The sequence below is a fragment of the Ambystoma mexicanum genome, chromosome 6q, assembly GCF_040938575.1.
Source record: "Ambystoma mexicanum isolate Mex_15411 chromosome 6q, UKY_AmexF1_1, whole genome shotgun sequence".
NCBI lineage: Eukaryota > Metazoa > Chordata > Amphibia > Caudata > Ambystomatidae > Ambystoma > Ambystoma mexicanum.
The window spans coordinates 341,481,359-341,500,039 of NC_090937.1; the positions used below are offsets into that span (position 1 = coordinate 341,481,359).

Genomic DNA, 18,681 nt, shown 5'->3' on the forward strand with positions numbered 1-18,681 from the left:
CTAGTGCGACGTGTACAGTACCCATGGTGCTTCACACGTCGAAGTCCCTCAGATTGTTTCCGACATGAGGTTGCATGAAGTGTAGCGCGAGTACAGATGTGATAAAGCAGAAACTGATAAACCAGAAAACATCAATGCACCTTCTACTCCAGAAGGGGAGGAAGGGTGGGCGCATGTGAATCTAAGCAGATACAAGCACCAGAAATACGATTATGTTGAGTAATGTATCTCTTCTGGAGCTTGTGGATCTGCTTGGATCACATGCTCTGCATAGATTAACAAGCAATAATATCCAGAGAAGGCGGTGGGATGTGAGAAGGTACAGCGGCAAAGTTGTTTTAGAACCGTTCGTCCCACCTGTGAATCTACTTTAGAGTGTGTCAATGCAATAATGCTGTGTGAACGTATGGATGGAATTCCATGTAGCAGCTTTGCAAATGGCGTCTAGAGGGACGTTTGCAATGAAAGCTAAGGTAGCTCCTGTACCTCTGGTAAAGGTAGCCCTGGGGGGTGAAAGGTAAGACTATCCTGGATAGAGAATAGCAGAGCTGTATGCACTGGACTATCCATCTGGAGATGGCATTCTTTGATATGTGATCGCCTTCTCTTCCAGGTGCTATGGAAACAACAAGTTGGTCTGTTTTCCTTAGAGGTTTAGTTTTTCCACATAGTACAAGACCGCCCTCAGTACATAAAGTGTATGGAGGCTTCTTTCCGAGTTAGATGGATTTTGAAAGAAGGTTGGACGTTCTATGGAGTAACATTGAACTTTGAAATTAACTTAGGTGAGAACCTGGGATGCGTTCGGAGGACAACCTTGTCCTTGTGCATTTTGAAAAAAGGGTCTTGTACGGACAAAGCCAATATCTCACCAACTCGTTTTATAGAGGTGATGGCTAATAGGAATGTAGTCTTGTAAGTCAGATGTTTTAGGCTGGCCTTGTGCATAGGCTCAAAGGGTGGAGCCATGAACTTGGAAAGCACAACATTGAGATCCCAAGTCGGGGGAGGGTTGGAAATTGGGGGGGGGTGGTATAGCCTCTTTACCCCTTCCATGAATGCCTTAATGACAGGAACTTTCCACCAGGACACCTTGTTCTGTGAAGTGGTGTAACCTGACAGGGCTGCCAGATGCACCTTGATGGAGTTGAATACTAGGCAGAGTCTAGTAGGTAAAGCATGCAGTGTAGAATGTTATCTGGGGCAACATTCTGTTGGGTTTAGTATTTTCGACGTGCACCATATCACAAATCCCCTATACTTATTGAAATAGCAGCGTCTGGTGTTGGGTTTCCGTGCCTCTTTTAGGCTATCAATATATATAAAGTTTATAGATTGAAGGCACGAATGGAGAGATGCTCGCTTGTGTTGTGTTAGCCTGTTGTACAGGCACGGGAGCTTGATTGGGTCGCACATCGCCAGTTTGAGCAGATGTGGAACCCAAGGTTGTCTCGCCCACATAGGAGCAACCAGGATTAGAGTTAGAGTTACTTGTTCCTGGTGCATCTTGTGCACTATTTTGCTCAGGAGGGGTGTTGGAGGGTCTGCTTAGAGTGTCTGCCAGGGAACTGAATTCCCCCTGGAACATGTGGAGAGGTTAGGAACCTGTTCCGTTCGAGTACCCACTTCCATTTTTTTGGGATAGCTTGGACAGAGTGTGTGGCTCCTTGATTGTGAGGTAGAACATGGCGGTGGTGCTGTGTTTGACCAGTAAGATGTTGCCGATAGCCTTAAGGACTGCCAAGAGTTCAAGGAAGTGGATATGTCTTTGGGCAGCCGCAGGTGTCCACTGTCCATGGGCTGTGTGGTGAAGGAAGTGAGGGGGCTCCCCCGCCCCCAATCCGGTGAGGGAGGTGTGTGTAGTTGGGATCGCCTGTGCTGGATGAACGTGGAAGGGTTTTCCTCTTAGCAGATTGTCCCTGGACCACCAGCGAAGAGCCTGTACCAGGGTTAGTGAAAAAACCACTAGATTGTCCCACTGACGGCTTGCCCAAGACCATTGTTTTTACTAACCATTCCTGCGCGTGTGGAACAAAGTGAATGCATGAGGCCATCATCTCGAGCAAGCAAATTGCTTTGTGTGCAATTATCTGGCGGCGACCTTTCTCCCGAAAGTATAGATGTGTTTGCTTTCCTTGTCTGGCAGGAGCTCTGCCAGGGGAGTGCCTGCTCTCTTTCTGGTAGTGGTGACCACTGATGAATCAGGTTTAAGCTGACCCCTAATATACAGGGGGGTCAGTGGGCACCGGTCAGAATAGTTTTTCTATTCTAGGGTTGACCGCCCCTGAGAGACTAGGTGCCAGTAGGGATGGCAAGATGAGTCTTTGTATAGACTGCAAGAGCGGAATAAACTGGGTGGCAGACCTTTTGTCCCCCTGAATGTCTTCCACAGTCTTTGTTGACATGTGCTTCCTGACTGTCAATGTTGAAGTGTTGTGCAGCCTTTAGTAGCAGTTCATTGCATTGTAGGTGATCAACGGGAGAATCTGCTACCGGCTGGTCCTGGTGGTCTGGCGACTGGATTGTGTAAATCCAGACATTGTCGTCAAACAATTGGTCTGGACTGGTCCCCTCGAGATCCTGGGTCTTGTGACCCTGAGGGATCGCCATAGTACATGTCCCGAGAGACGTCTTGGTAGGTCGAGGCGGGGGTGCCAAAAGCAGAGGGGAAATGCTTTGGCTCAAGATGAGCTTTTTTGGCAGGGGGCTGGTGTGTTGGGGCCCCTGGCTTTGCAGCATCTCAAAGGGATATTAGTCGATATGGGTGCCTGTCCATAAAGTCCACAAATCTGAACATTCTTCTTAAAATCTTATTAAATTGTTCAGGAGTATAATCACCTGAAGGAGGGAAGCCTGACATGATAGGGGTGGCCTGGAGGGAGTCTGGTCTTTGTGGTGTATAGCCGTTGAGTCTACGGAGGGGTGGGGGGGGGGGGGGGGGGGGTGGGAGGGGGGTTTAGGGAGATTTACAACCTGTCTGCTTTGAGGATAAAGGCGTCGAAATGTGACTTAACCTTGCTTTAAGCAGGGAAGCACTGACATTTTTTGATGAACTCCTGCATTTTCAGCGTTTTCTTTCGAGACGCCAAAACGCCTTTCGCCGCCTGTTCTTCGGCGGGTGAATGGAGAGTCTTTGTGTGCAGTGTCCAAACTGACCTTTGGGTCCGGTTTCAGAGGCCTGTCATGAAGCAAAAGCATATGCGATGGCCCAGAGGACAGTAAAGAACCTGAGGCTCTCCGTGGACACTGCATGGGCTTCGACACACAACGGTACATTCGAAAGTCGGCCATGGGGTATGCGTTTAATGTTCTTGAGCATGTGTGCACCGCCCACCAGGTGTCGAACATCACAGAGCCACTTGCCTGCTTATTGGAGTTACAACGAACCTTGCTCGCATTCGGCATCACTCATGACCCAGATACTGACCTCGCTCGAGTCTTCCATCACGTCGACGGAGGCCTCAGCCTGCATTGCGTGAGCGGCCCAGCATTTGGTGCGCCGATCCTTTAGAGTTTTAGATCAAAAAGGTTTACAAGATTTATAAACTCTGGATGATCCCTCAGAGACAGTAATTGCACACTCAGTGCGTGTCCTTCCACAGGATTTTTCGGTGGCAGGTAGGGCAAAATTTAAAGGGCGTTTTGTCCCTTATTTATTACAAGGGCAGATTGGCGAGAAAAATGCATTCTCTAAAGAGGTCAGTATGAAGAACCCCCCACCCCCCTCTCCCTACTGTAAGGGCCATAGCCTTAAGAGGCCTGTGTAAGCCGCACCTGGTCGTCGATGAGGTTGTTCATCGAAAGCTGTCCAAGTAAACTTTCAACTAATTAAAAAGGCATCAGCCTGGGAGAGAACTCTGCATTTGCAACAGACTTTGATGGCGGAGAACACCAATCTGAGGGACCTCGACACACGAAGTACCATAGGTACAGTACACGTCACACTAGGGATAGTATTACTAACCCACCCTGTTGATGTCCGTTTGAGTTTTAAAAACAAATCTTTTCCAACAACACAGCTAAACCCAATATTTTAAACCTGCTTCAAAACGTAATGAAATGCTTTACCTCATACCCTACCACTTGACTATCTTGTCAAAACACAAACCTGGATGAGTTTCAGGCGGCAGCACTTTTTTTTTTTTTTAAGTGTCAAGTGGATGATTTGTCATCTGGTACCAGCGAAGGGGCATAAATGTGCTATTGTACAGCCATTCTTAGCAAAGCAAGCGTTTGGAAAGACTGCAATTTGCCTCAGCCTGCACTTCTAAAGAAAGATGCTGAATAGATCAAATCCAGACCCATTTGAAATGTATTTGAAGGCAGAAAAAGGATTCCTGCAACAACAAAAAAAAGCCAAACGACTATGTGCCCATAGCTACTCTCCTCCCCTTGTATGGGGCAATGAAAGGCTGTTCGCCTCTTCAGACTCAAAAAGCCGTTTGGCCGCCATTTTGTAAACACCTCAACATACAATTTTCAAATACACAATTGACACTGTGCTGTAATCCCAGCAGCCTACCCCATTTGGCACCATTTATGTACACACAATGTGTAGTTTGTGGCGATCTAGTGAAAAATGCACTGTTGATGCATTTGTAAGTATTGACATCATATGCCCCAATTCTAATATCATTTACCACGCATTGCCAGAATCTGCTTTGCCACTTGCAACATACATAACCGCACATCGCGTCCATATATTATTATGCAATAAGGCGTCATCGCGTTAATCCCCAAGCTGCTCCATGTCGTTTCCAAAATGTGCTCTGCAAGTCAAAATACGCAGGCGCATAGCAATTTGCTTTGCAATTCTGTAGATTTGCTAATTAAACTGACAGTTGTGTAGCACAGCTTGCTGTTTAAATTACCCTGTTCAATAAAAGCACATCTCACCCTGCTATTCTTTCTTGCCCTCAGGGATTTCTCCCCCTTCTTTTCCCTGTTCACTACAAATTCAAAGGGGTTAATGGAGAGTGCAACAGAAATAATCTCCACTCTTAAAAGGTGGCAGAGTCCAGAGCGGCCTCCGGGGTTCTGGTATGGCAAGGAGTAGTAACTTTGAGTTCCCTCTTATGGGGCAATAAAGATCTCTCCAAAATTCAAAAGCTGAGCTTCGATAGGAGATGGACATTCAAACGTATGTTTGCTGAACAATGTAATTTAAAGGAAACACACTGTCCTTTGAACTGCTCCAACAACGGTTTTCACTATCAACATGATTGTTTCTTGTATACACAGTTCAAACATGCTATGGTCATGCAATTCCAGGATGGGCATGATCTCCTGGCAGAGTCCCAATAGAGGCCAACATCAACAATAAGAGGGCTGTCTCGTCACTACCAGGTTATCCTCAACTTCCAGCCTTATTCCTTCTTAAAACTTAAACGGAATCAGGAAAAAGATGCGAGTACACTGGAACTGGAAGATTGGCAGGTATCCTTGATGTCCCTGCATGAGATAACCATCCCAGCTTGCCTTAGGTTACACCAATTGAAAATTCTTCACAGGGTTTACTATGCACATGATTTCCTCTTCAAAAGAAGGCAGGGCATGACGCCGGATCGTTTACGCTGTTGAGTCTCCAAGGGCACTTTTTACCATATAGATTGGCAGTGCACGTTAATCCAAAACTTTTGGAGCAATGTTTTCAATCTTTTGTCAATATTTGGGTAGGAACTGGTAGTCTCTGTAGGGTATTTTCAGAGATTCTCACCACTCTCGTTACAACAAACTACTCCCTTCTACTGCACTAGCCCTGGCAAAGCGCAATAGTGCAATGTTAGGGGAGCACGTACCCACCCCCCACAGTCCAAATGGGAACGAGATACGGATAACTATGCTAATGCAGGAGCGTGCATTTAGATCCCGGGTTTGCTGCTAGAAAGTTGGGAACCTATAGGACAAGTGGGTTTCTAATGGCTGAATCATGCGAGCTTCTAGGTTGCATCTTGTCACTCTAATTCTTTAGGAAATTAATGCAATTTTGTTCAGGATATTGGTAATGACTATTCAGGCTATTTTGTCTCAATGTTTTTATTGTTGTTACTTTGTTTGGTATTACAATCGAATATAAATAAATATAAAAGAAAGTGCCAAGCCCATTAAAAAAAAAGTATCAATACCACAGATGGTGACTCAGAGTACTACAGTTTATAAATATCACTTATGGGATTACAGGGCTGGAATGATATGCTTTGGCCTACCAGGCTTGTTATTAGCAGCCCTGCCAATCCCGAAAAGTGGCGTTTAATACTATATTGAAAATCATATCTCGACGGGCAAGGGCAATCTTGTCCAAAGTTGACAATTGCTCGGCTTGCTACAACACCACACAACATACCGCTCAGGCTACGACTTTCATAAAACAAAAATGTCAATGTTAAAAGGAAACATCTGAACTTCTCCTTGCAGAGCAAATGAGTCAAGCATGAGGATCATATAGTATACGGGAAACTGCCATGTGCAACACCGACTGGACCCATCTGCACAGAGCCATGCACTGAAAAACTTGTTTTCACAGCCTTTTTATCATATTCATTTATGTGCTTCCATTCATGGAGCGAACCTTTACATTTTACAGACTCATTTCACTAATGTCTCACTTCAGCAGTACTCACAAATTCTGTATTGTTATTCGTTTTAAGTCTTGTGTACAAATAAACTCTGGTGACAAAAATATTAGTACATAAATGCTAAAGAAATAAGTTTGTTTGCTAATCAAGGAATGTTTAATTAGCAAAATGCTAATCAATTTTTTTTTACTAATTTATGCCTTGCTACACGTCACATGATGAGCAGCCATTCCAAAATGCGGGCAGGAGGCTGGTTTTCCGGCCTATACTGCCCTGTGGTTTGCAAGACATTCACAGGTGAGAGCGCCACTGCAGAGGTTTAGAATGTTTTGGATTTATTTTGCTAAGCATGAAATGGGACTGTCAACTAAGTGCTCCTTTACATAATTCCTCCTGTTCTTTGTGTTTGCAGTTGATTTGAGAGCATCACTCTCTTTATAAGCAGTAAGCTTACTACCCGTTGGGGCCTAAAACACCCATAAGGAGGGCTATTGCATCCAAAATACATCGATGTTGGTTTTTGGAAAAGTCAAACAAAGGGTAACCGAGGATTCCCAGCTTGACGCCGGGGAATATTCACAGCATGTGAACCTAAGTAAGAACCAATGCTGAAGCATCCATTGTACAATTCTGGGAGGAGCAGAACCATGGGAATCTGTGGTGATAGAGGAAATGCATATACGCTAACAATGTTCCAAGAAATGCACTGGGCATTCCCTAGCAACCCCTCCTCCCCCCCGACCCCCATTCCGGGAGGCATAGTGCCGGCACTTGCCATTTGTTTCTGATGCAAAGAGATCCATTCAGGGGGCCCCCTTGCTTGAAGAAAAACTGTACTTTCCCACTCGTGATTGTTAAGAGACATCATGCATAGAGATTGCCCTCTACATAGTCTATGCATGCTAGATGGGCTGCCTGCAAGCTGTCGTTCTGCAAAGCAAACTCCCAAATATGTACTGCCAAGGCACACCTCACAAGCTTGGCGATTCCCACCCCACCCCCTTACTAGTTTATGAAATACATGGAGACTACCTTTCCTGTTACTACAAGCATCTTTGAAATCACCCAGGCCCAGGCACCTGCTCACCCAGTCACCCTCCTGCACTGCCTCCGGGCCACCCCTTGCACTGGGGTCTCTCTTTAACCATACAGCTCAACACCCTGCTTTTCTCTGCACTTATCAGCTACACCACGTCGACTAAACCCAGCACTTGCTGGCTGCACTACCCAGTTATCACCTTTATTTTATTTATTACGATTCATCTGTTCCGCACTTTCCCCTTCTCCCCCCCTTACATGTAATTTTCCCTTTTTCCCTTTCCCATGCACTTGCGCGTTCTCAATGTCACTGGGCCTAGTAAGATTGTTGTTTTGTTCTATCCTGTTCCCCTCCCTTGCCACACTCTGAAACACTTGTGTACAGGCGCAATATGAATAAAATATATCATATGACATGCATTAATTACTGTGAAAGCATTTGATTGTATCTGCTTAGATTCAAGTGCTGTGCATATAGTCTGACATCCCGTGGTAACCGCTGAGTATTGCATCTCGTCTTTTGAGACTCGAAAGGGGACGTCAACACGGCGTGCCTGCAACACTAATGTGGCATGTAGTGTACCCAAAATCCCTCACGCGTCGAGGTCCCTCAGATTGTATTTTTTCTGCTGTGAGGGAGCCTTATGACTATCGCGAGTACAGAAAAGGAGATGAAAAAAGAAGTAGACGTCTATGTTCCTTCTATCCGAGTGGGGAGGAAGGGTGGGCGCATGTGAATCTAAGCAGATACAATCATCAGAACTGCTTTTATGGTAAGTAATGCATGTCTTCTGATGCTTGTTAATCTGCTTAGAATCACATGCTGTGCATAGACTGGCGAGCAGTACCCAAAGTTGGCGGTGGGTTGTGCGAAGGAACAGTAGTGAAAAGTGGTCTAAGTACTGCTTGTCCCACCTGAGAATCAGACCTAGAATGAGTGCCTAGGCAATAGTGTTTTGTAAAGGTGTGTACAGAACGCCAGGTTGCCGCTTTGTAAATGGACTCTAGGGGAACATTTTCAATGAATGCTATGGAAGCCCCTGTGTCTCGAGTAGAGTGTGCTCTCGGCTTGAAGGGAAGTTCTCTCTTAGCAAGAGGGAAACAGTGTGATGCATTTGACAATCCACCTTGAGATAGTAGATTTGGAGACAAGGTCTCCCTCTCTTGCCACTGCAACTAAAAACTGGTTCGTCTTTCTTAGTGGTCGAGTTCTTTCCATGTGAAACATGACTGACCTGCGTACATCCAGTGTGTGCAGGCTTCTTTCCGCCACGTTTGAGTGGTTCTGAAAGAATGTTGGTAGTTCTATGGACTGGTTCACATGGAACTTTTTCAGGCGCAAACCTAGGGCGAGTGTGCAGAACCACCTTATCTCTGAACTGTAACAAAGGGGTCTAGAACTGAGAGGTCCTGTAGTTCACCGACTGTTATGGAAGTGATCGCTATTAAAACAGCGGTCTTGTAGGCAAGATACTTGAGACTTGCTTTATGCATGGGCTCGAAAGGAGACCCCTTTCCCCCCCAATGAGTCTAGTCAATACCACATTTAGGTCCCATCCGGGACCCGGGTTAGAAATGGGGGGGGGGTTGAATTCTCTTTACGCACTCCATGTAAGCCTTAATAACTGGTATCTTTCACCACAATACCTTCTGTTGTGACGTAGTGTAGGCTGAAAGAGCAGCTAAATTGAACTTTTAGAGAGTTATAAACCTGGCCTGAGTCTAGTAAATTAGTCAGGTATAAGACAATGTGGGTAGGAGAGCAGTCAATGAGGTTGATGCACTTGGAATTGCACCAGATGACAAAGCGCTTCAACTTACTAGAGTAGCAATATCGTGTGTTAGGTTTCCTTGCCTCTCCAAGTATGTCCATGCATCTCTGAATGGGTTGTATGTGTCCAAACTCTATGACCTCAGGAGCCAGGCCGCTAAGTTCAGTGTTTGCGGGTATGGGTGAAGTGCCTCTCCCTTGTCTTGAGACAACATGTTGTACGGGCAAGGCAGTTTCATTGGAGATCGGGACATCTCCGTCAGATGAGCAAACCAGGGTTGACGGGCCCACATGAGGGCCACCAAAATCATGGTGACTGGTTCCTTTTGCATCTTGGCATGGAGCGTTCTAGAGAGCTGCGAACAGGTCAATCTCTGGGAAGCCCCATTCTGCGAAAACATTGGAGATGTCTTCATGTAAATCGCCATTCGTTCTCCATGGGTAGTGGGGAATCTCTGCCGAGTACGTCTGCCAGAAGATCGAGTTCCCCTGGAACATGTTGTGACAACAGGAACATGTGTTTGAGAGCCCACTTCCAAATGTTCTGGGACAGTTTGGACAGCCCTGGAGAGTGAGTGCCCCCTTGTTTGTTCAGATAGTACATGGCCTTGCTGCTGTCTGTAAGGATCAGGACCGTCTTTCCCTGCAGCTGTGTCTGAAAGGCTTTCAGAGCTTTGAATATTGCCAAATAGTGATTTATGTAGTTGGATGCTACTTCTGAAGACCAGACAACGTGCGCAGTCGGAAGCAGGTGAGCCGTCCACAACGTGAGAGATGCGTCTGTCATGAGTGGCTTCTACTGCGGGTGCGGCGAAGGTCTTTCCCTCCCTTCAAGAGGTTTTCCCTCGACCACCACTGAACAGATAACGAGGGCTGGTGAGACAACCACTAGATCGTCCCATTGTCTGCTGGCCTGACACCACTGGCAATTGAGCCACTCTTAGATTTGACACATGCGCAACCGTGCGTGAGGAACCAAATAAATGCATGACGCCATCATTCCTAACAGTCGCGTAGCCTTGCGTACCGTCACCTCCCGACTGGCTACATATTGAGGGATTTGAAACATGTTTTGGACCCTCTCCGAGGGGAAGACGAGGCCATCCTTTGTACTAATTAGAGCCCCTGGGAACTGCTTGACCCGACTAGGTCTAAGCTGGATTTCTTCTTGTTGATGGCGAATCCCAGGCTGAATTTGATGTACATCATCTTTTGGGTATTTGACAGGCATGTTCCGTAGGAATCTCCTGTTATGAGCCAGTCTTCGAGGTAAGGATAAACTGGAATGGATAACCTGCGAATGTGTGCTGCTGCCACTGCCAGTACTTTTGTAAATACCCTCTGTGATGAGGCAATGCCGAAGGGTAGTACTTTGAACTGATAGTGTTCGTCTTCTATCATGAATCTGAGGTATTTTCTGTGCGCTGGCAACATTGAAATATGAAAGTATGCATCGTTCATGTCCAATGTTGCCATGTAGTTTCCCTGTGTGAGCAGGGGAATTACTTCCTGCAGAGTGACCATACAAAACTTTTGAGGTTTGACAAACGGCGCAAATCTAGTACAGGGCGCAAGGTGAGATCCTTTTTGGGTACAAGGAATTACACTGAATAAATACCCTTGTTTACCTGTAGAAGAGGTATGACTTCTATTGCGCCCTTTTCCTGCAGAATCTCGACCTCTCGTAGCAGAATGCGCAGGTGTTCCAACATCAGGCGTCTTGATCGTGGAGATCTGAATTGGGGGTCCGGCAGAAATCTATGCATTACCCGTGGGCGACGGTTTTGAGTACCCACTGGTCTGTTATCCCCTCTCATGCTTGAAGAAATTAGGTTAACCGGACCCCGACCGGGGAGGCATGGGAGGGGACCCGGATCTGCTGGTAATTTCTGACCAGAGGCTGGGGAACCTCTAGGAGTCGAATTTCGACCCCTTCCTTTTCCACGTCGTTGACCTCTTAGGAGGATATGGGGTGGCGTAGCTGGCTCCCTGGAGCGAGGACCAGTTATTTCCCGAGCCATATTGATTGAGAGGGAAGCAAGATTGGCCACAAAAGGAACATCTAGAACTGCTCCCTCTTCTTGGCGAAGGCCTCTGGGAGATGTGATCCAGGGTCGTGAGGGTGTTGTGTCCTATTTTTGCTGTTTCAAGCACCTCGTCAACAGCTTTCCCAAATAAGTTGGTCTCCTCCACTGGCTTATTTATCAATGACGCTTGTGTTTCTGGTTTGAAACCAGAGTTTCGCAACCATGCATGTATCTTTATGAGGGTACCTTACGCCAAGGTCCTGCCAGCTGTTTCTGCCTCATCCAAAGTATTTGTAGCATGTTCCATTGTGCGTCTGAATAGCTAGCCAACAAAGTGGTGTTATTAGCTATGCGAGTGGAAAAAGCTGCGGCAGCTGTGACTCTTTTCCCCTAGTGCATACAACCTTTTGCACTCCTCGTCAGGGGGTGCTTCCCCTATAGACAGGGGGCCCCGCCCTCTTCCTGGTTGTAATTACCACCAGGGAATCTGGAGTAGCATGTCCCCTGATGTAAAGGGGATCAGAAAGGGAGGGGCAAAACAGTTTTTCAACTCTAGGATTAACAGCCCTCGTTAGGGCGGGTGTCAAAAATGAAGGAGCCAAGCGTTTGAATTCAACAATGGAATAGCCTGGCTGGCCGGTGGCTTTTAAGATGTCCTCGACAAAATTAGCCTCTGGTACAGCTTCCTGAGTAGCAATCTGGAAACGTCCAGCTGCCCTCCTTAAGATAGCGTTAAACACCATCTGATGGTCAACATGGGAGGCCTGTCGAGTAGGCGTGGTGGGGGGGGGAAATCCAAGCACAGGGCTTTAAGTTCCAGTGTTGGAGTAGGTGATGCTAAGGGTCGACCCGGTCGTGGTTGTCCTCCCAACCCTCTGGGGGGGTCAATCTGATCATCCACAGGGTCCCCAAAGGGGTATTCATCCTGAATGAATTGGTCTATAGGGATCAACTCCATAGTGAGGTTTTATGAGAGGGATCAAGTCCTTTGAAATTTTGCAACAGGAGTAAAAGTGCTCTCCTCAAGGCCTTTTGGGAGTGAACTTCTATGAGAACTCCACAAATCTCTCTAACCTATTCATCCACCCCCCTCAAACTTCTCTCTGGTCCATAATGAGGAATCAGTCGTCTAGGGATGGGAAAGGCTCTCCTAGTTGATCTTCTCTAGAAAGAGATTTTCCCCTCAACGTCGAAAGAAAGACCCCAAAGCCCTCTGAAAAGTCTTTGAGGTTCCGATGGTTGTAGTGGGTCTTCGGACGTTTCCTTGGGCCCATCTGTAGGTTTCAAGGAATCCTTAGGCCTATTTTTAGGTTTCAACAAGTCCTTCAACCGTTCTAGATTTGCCACCAAAACTATTTTAGCAATGCTTTCAGTAATACTTGGCATCACAGTAAAGCATTTGGACGGGGCCTGCAGTTTTCGGCGTAACCAGGGCCTTAAGCACGCCTTCGTCTTCTGATGCGTCTCGATGGTCGCTTGAATATTGGTGGTAGTGCCCTTTGATTTAGACTGCCCAGTCGCATGCCGCACCAGTGGTTGCGGGGAGGGCTGCCGATCCTGAAGATCGGCAGGCACTGCCGAACTATCCGGTGTGCACATTGGCGCTATGGAACGCTTCGACTTTCATTGAAGACAGACCAGGGGTTGTGTCTTTAGTGTGGGAAGAATGTGCGTCCTTGTCGCCAGGATGTACAGTCCCCATAGCAGGACTCGCGTTGTGCCTTTTGAGGCCGGGACAAACGACGGGGAGCGAGAGGAGAGTGCTCCGCCGAGAGGTCAATGGGGCCTCCGAATCGGAGCCCTGGTAGTCACTAAGACCTTCGTCACACTCAGCGGCTGCGGGGCCGGGAGAATTCTCAGCCCGCGACATTCCGTTTGCCGCCCACCGCTTAACACGGCGCTCCTTTGGTGTCTTGGGACGCAGGAGCTTACAAGCCACACAGGCCGCCTCGTTGTGGTGAAGGGGAAAGACACCTATTACACTTAAGGTGTTCGTCTTTCCATAGGAATTTTGCCTTGCATGAAGGACACAATCTAAATGGAGTCCTAATAACATAGTGATGACAAGACCAAGGGAACAAAGGGGAAAGGGAAAGGCATTCTTAAAAAGGAAATGTCCACCCCAACCGCACTCTCCCTACTTCGTAGGACGGCCAGAAAGCCCAGCCACGTGGACGGCAGTGCCGAATCAACTGCTGTCCAAGGTCCATAGAGCAGACTTCGCCGTAGGTCAGGAAACAGCCGTTGAAAGTAGGGACAGTAAGAGGATGTAAAACGACCAAAGGTCGATAAGTATAACAATATAGCAATGTCTCTGAAAGAGCTCTGCTTAACAATCCAAGGGACCTCGACACGTGACGGATTTTGGGTACACTACACGTCACGTTAGGGATAGTGTTAGAGGCACCCCCATGTCGACGTCCCCTTTGGATTCTCGAAAGACAAGATTCAATACTCTGCGGTTACCACTGGATGTCTGACTATATGCACAGCATGCGATTCTAAGCAGATTAACAAGCATCAGAACATAACCTATCACTCACCACATGTAGACACGCCAGAAGCACCAACACCCCCACACCTTTAGTTGTACAAATTGTGTGCTCTGCCGATTCCTCTTCCAACCACCTGTTGCACCTGAAGATCCCACGCCTGCCCCCCGCCCCCCAACCCATGGCGTGGCTTCACAGCCAAGGAGGAATCTGTCATGGCAAGCCGATATAGGATCCTGAAAGGGGGTCCCCAACAAAAGGTTCAATTCAATTTGTCCAGACCACTAGAGAAAATCCTACGCACCAGACTGGTATGGGAATCTGCTTGAAATGAGGGTCCTTTGTCTGTTCCGAATTGTCCACCAATTGACGCTGCGTGCGGCACATGCATTGTCTGGTCATAGGGACAGCAATGATGAAGCAAGCCGTGAGATAAGGCGCTGAAACCACCAGGCAGACAACAGATTAGACAAGAAGTTCAGTGTCCAGCACATCCCTGACAACCTGTTTGGCGCACACTGCAGAATTTCAGAAAACCCCATTAACTCTAGCTTTTGTGTAGGCGTCAGGGTAGGCTGACATTGAGACCTAGGACCAACATGAGGTGCAGTTAGAACAAGAGATTAAGTGCCAACAGAAGAACCTTTTATTGAAAAGTATTCAGACTGATAAAAACGTAGTGACCACTTTACTCCTAGTACATAGCTTCCTCCATACTGCATGGGCGTCCCTCGCTAGGGACGGAACAGAATCTCTTTCCGCCAGAAAAAACTGCTTTCCCCTTTAAATATAGTTGGGGCGTGGCCCTGGGAGCATGAGCTCACTTGACTCAGTCCACCAGCACCACACACACCGGTTCCCTTTGACGCGTCGGCTGTATTACACTTGCCCAACAACATTGCTTATTAAGGGGAGAGGATGGTTCAACATATGGAGGAAAGGGGACTATGGACCATTACAATAGTCACCATGGTGAATAAATTATAAGTTACTGACCATAGTGACCAAAGTACTCCTAGTCCATAGTCCCCTTTCCTCCATACTGTATGGGTGTCCCTCGCTAGGGATGGAAAACAAAACCTTTCACCAGAAAAATGGTCTTCCATTTAAAAAAATGTAGGTGCATGCAGGGCGCGGCCCTGGGAGCATGTGCTTCCCCTGACTCCGCCCACCGGCGCCACTCCGTTCCCCCTTTGATGCGTCAACATTATTATTGCCTGACACAGATGTTACAGGGGAGGATGGTGGGATGTATGGAGGAAAGGGGACTATGGACTAGGAGTGCGTTTGTCACTACGGTGAGTAACTTGTAATTACTCCTACATCCTGTACCCCTTCCTCCATACTGTATGTGTGATTACAACTGAATACAGCGCTGGGAGGAGCGTTGCCCCTCTAGGAAAACAAGTTCTACAAAAATGCCTGGCCGAAAGCAGCGTCTGATCTGGCGCTGGCATCCAATCAGTGTTTGCAAACGGCTGATGGGGAAGCCAAAGTAGCCACCTTGCTAATCGTCTGCCATGGGACGTATGTTTGGAAAGCCACTGCCGTGGCCTTGGCTCCGATGGCGTGTGCATGCATGTTTGCTGGCAAAGGCTTGTGCTGCCCCTCAGATGCCTCTTGATAGCCATCACCATCAACCTTGCTATGGAAGCCTTGGAGGTTTGACAGCCTAGTTTTGATGCGCCAAAATTGATGAACAAGGCACCCGATTCACGGAAGCCCTTTGTCCTGTCCAGATAAAATCTTAATGCAAGCCTGACATCCATACAGTGCAAAACCTTCCGAGTCTCGTCCTTAGGATCCGCAAAGAACATTGGGAGAACTATCTCCTAATTAATGTGAAAGGAAGAAACAACCTTTGGGAGAAAGGCTGATTGCGTCCTGAGCACCACCTTGTCCCGGAAGCCTGATGCCACCAGAGCCTGAATCTCGCTGATCCGGCTTGCTGAAGTAAGGCCTACCAGCAGCGCGGTTTTAAGTCTGCCAATGCCATGGGTTCGAAGGACTTGTGAGCCAGGGCGCACACCACCAAGTTAAGGCCACAGACCGGATTTGGACACTTGACCGGAGGATAAAATCTGGTCAGTCCCGCCAAGTGTCTTTTCATCACTGGATTGAAAGAGGAGAAAGTGTCGTCTGAGTTCTCGTAGGCCCCTATGGCAGCCAGATATGTACAGCAGGTGTCCACCTGCACTCCTGAGTGAGCCAGATGTGGCGAGAAGGATAACACATCGTCCAGTGAGCATGTAGGTGGATAAATCTTGTTAGTCTTGGCCCAGTGGCAGAACCTAGTCACTTGCTCCATTATCGACTTGTAGTGGAGTCACTTCTTGCCCCTTGTATGATACCAAGTTGGCCTGTAATAAGTGTAGATGCTTCAGAGTGACCTGTTCAGGAACCAAGCTGCCAAGGCCAACTTCTGCTGGGACAGTAAGTGGGCTGGACCCAGCGGGAGGTGTACTGGGGGCTGGTCTGACAGTCAAAGGAGCTCCGAGAATGAAGGTCTTGCAGCCACCATGGTGCCATCAAGATGAGGCTCCGTGACAACCTGGCCCTGCAGATGAGCCTATGCATCAGCAGAGTGAGGGGCACTGTAGAGCAAGCCTGATGCCCATTATCCCAAGCCAGTTGAAGTGTTCTAGCTGTTCCTGTCGTGACCATACTTCATGGACACTGAGGTTGCCCAGTGTAGACTGCCCCCCCCCCCCAAATCCCTCTAGGGACAAGTCAGTGGTAATGGTGATCTCCAGAGAGGGCTGACTGAGCGATTTGCCCACTAAGAGGTTGGACTCTGCACTCCAACACTCCAGGTTTGGGTGCAGGTGCTGTGTTAGGCCGACTAGAGCTGCCTGGGAGCCCATCTCCCGATTCCAAGAGGCTGAGAAAGGCAGCTCCAGCCTCCACATTTTGAGTCTTGTGTGTGGCATCGACAGGAGACAAGCCACCATTATGCCAAGCAAGTGCTGGTACCACCATGCTGAGGTCACTGGTCTGCTGAGAAAATGTCTAGTGGTCTTCCCTATTGACATGATCTTGTCTGCTGAGGGGAAGATCCTCTCCACTCTTGTATCCCAAATTAGCCCCAGTCATTTGAAGGACTGAGTGGGGAGTAACAGCGATTGAGGTTGATGGAGAACCCCAGATTGTATAGCATGTGCATGAGTGCTGAGGCTGTGCGCTGTACAGCGTCAGGAGACTGCTTGGACAAGCCAGTCGTTGAGGTATGGATAAAGGTGGTGGACCTCCGCCCTGAGCAGGGATGCTACCGCGTTCATTAACCTTGTAAAAACCGTTGGGGCTGAATTGAGGCCGAAAGGGAGGACCTTGTATCAACAAGGAAACCCCAGGAAGGAATGATGGTGTTCTCAAATCGGGACGTGCAGGTAAGCATCTTTCAGATACAGGGAGCACATCCAGTCTCCCCCACACAGTCTCTGCGATGAGTGCTGGAGTAACCATCTTGAACTTTTGAAGGGTAGGGGAAGGTTCAAGTAAGAGGTCTAGAACTCTCAGGCCAGCTGGGTTCTTTTTCTGAATGGTGAATATCCGGGAATGGAAGCCCATGCCTCGCTGTGAAGCTGGAAACTCCTTTACCGTCTGGGGGTAGGAAATGGTAGTGGTAACCATATACTGCAGTAGTTGCGCTAGGAAGCAAGTAAGCTAGTTATGGTAGTAGTTCAAATGTATTAAGGGTTCCAAGTTAGATATGGAACAAGTTACTTACCTGTAGCTATTGTTCTACAGCATGGGTCTGGCATGGATTCACATGCTCATGAATAAAGAATACATAGCAGTACAACATTACACAACCATGGTAAGTGGCAAGGCTCAACAGAAGCAATTACTCTTATCTCTGAAACAGGCTCACTTTCAAACTAACAGGTTGCGTAGCACCGCTTGGCCGCCCTGGATCCTTGGAATCCCTGTCGTAGCAGTACAATCTCGTGAAGGTCTGGGTATACCTCCACGTAGCAGCCCTGCAGATGTCCAGCAGGGGCACACCAGACAGGAATGCCATCGTCACAGCGGTTGCTCTGGTGGAATGGGCTCTCAGAGAGCGGGGCAGCGGTCTGTTTGCCAACCGATGCGTGTGTGATACAGCCGGAGAGCCAGCTGGAGATTGAAGCCTTGGACAAGGCCTTCCCTTGGTTCACAGGACCAAAAGGTAACGATTAGTTGAGACGTCTTCAGGAAACTATTCATGCGTACTACATAGAACTTCAGTGCACGAACCACATCCAGCGAGTGCAAAGTCCTTTCAGCCAGTTACAAAGGTTTCAGAAAGAGCAAATGCAACACCAAAGGCTCATTGAGGTGGCGTTCGGACAGAAACTTTGGCATGAAGGAGGGGTGCATGCGCAGCATCACCCTTGTGTTGTGAAAAGTCAGATAAGGCTGTTTGCAGTGTAAGGCCTGGATCACACCTACCCTCCTGGCAGAGATGATGGCCATGAGGAAAGCAGTCTTCCATGAGAGGAACCTGAGAGGGGCCTGCTGCATAGCCTTGAAGGCCTCGCCCCCCCAACCCCCACCCTATGATCCTCATCAGGATCACGTCGAGTTGCCACGACCGGGCAGGAGCCTTCACCGGCAGGAACGATCGAAACAGTCCTTTGAGGAACTCGTTGACGAGACAGCGAGATTTGTGGATCTGGAGGACATCACAACTTTTTACCTTGCGAGGGTGGTGCCTGCGAGGGCAACTGGAAGAACCCAGTGGGAGGATTTGTGTTGCTTGTACCTGTGCTGGCTAGGAGACTGGTCAGGCTGTCTGG

At 48.0% G+C, this 18,681-nt stretch overlaps 1 protein-coding gene across 2 annotated transcripts in view; it reads right to left on the minus strand.

Moving 5' to 3' along the window:
- The window catches only part of RAD23B (RAD23 homolog B, nucleotide excision repair protein), a 452,986-nt gene that overhangs the window by 354,647 nt on the left and 79,658 nt on the right, over positions 1–18,681 (minus strand). The window lies entirely within an intron of this gene.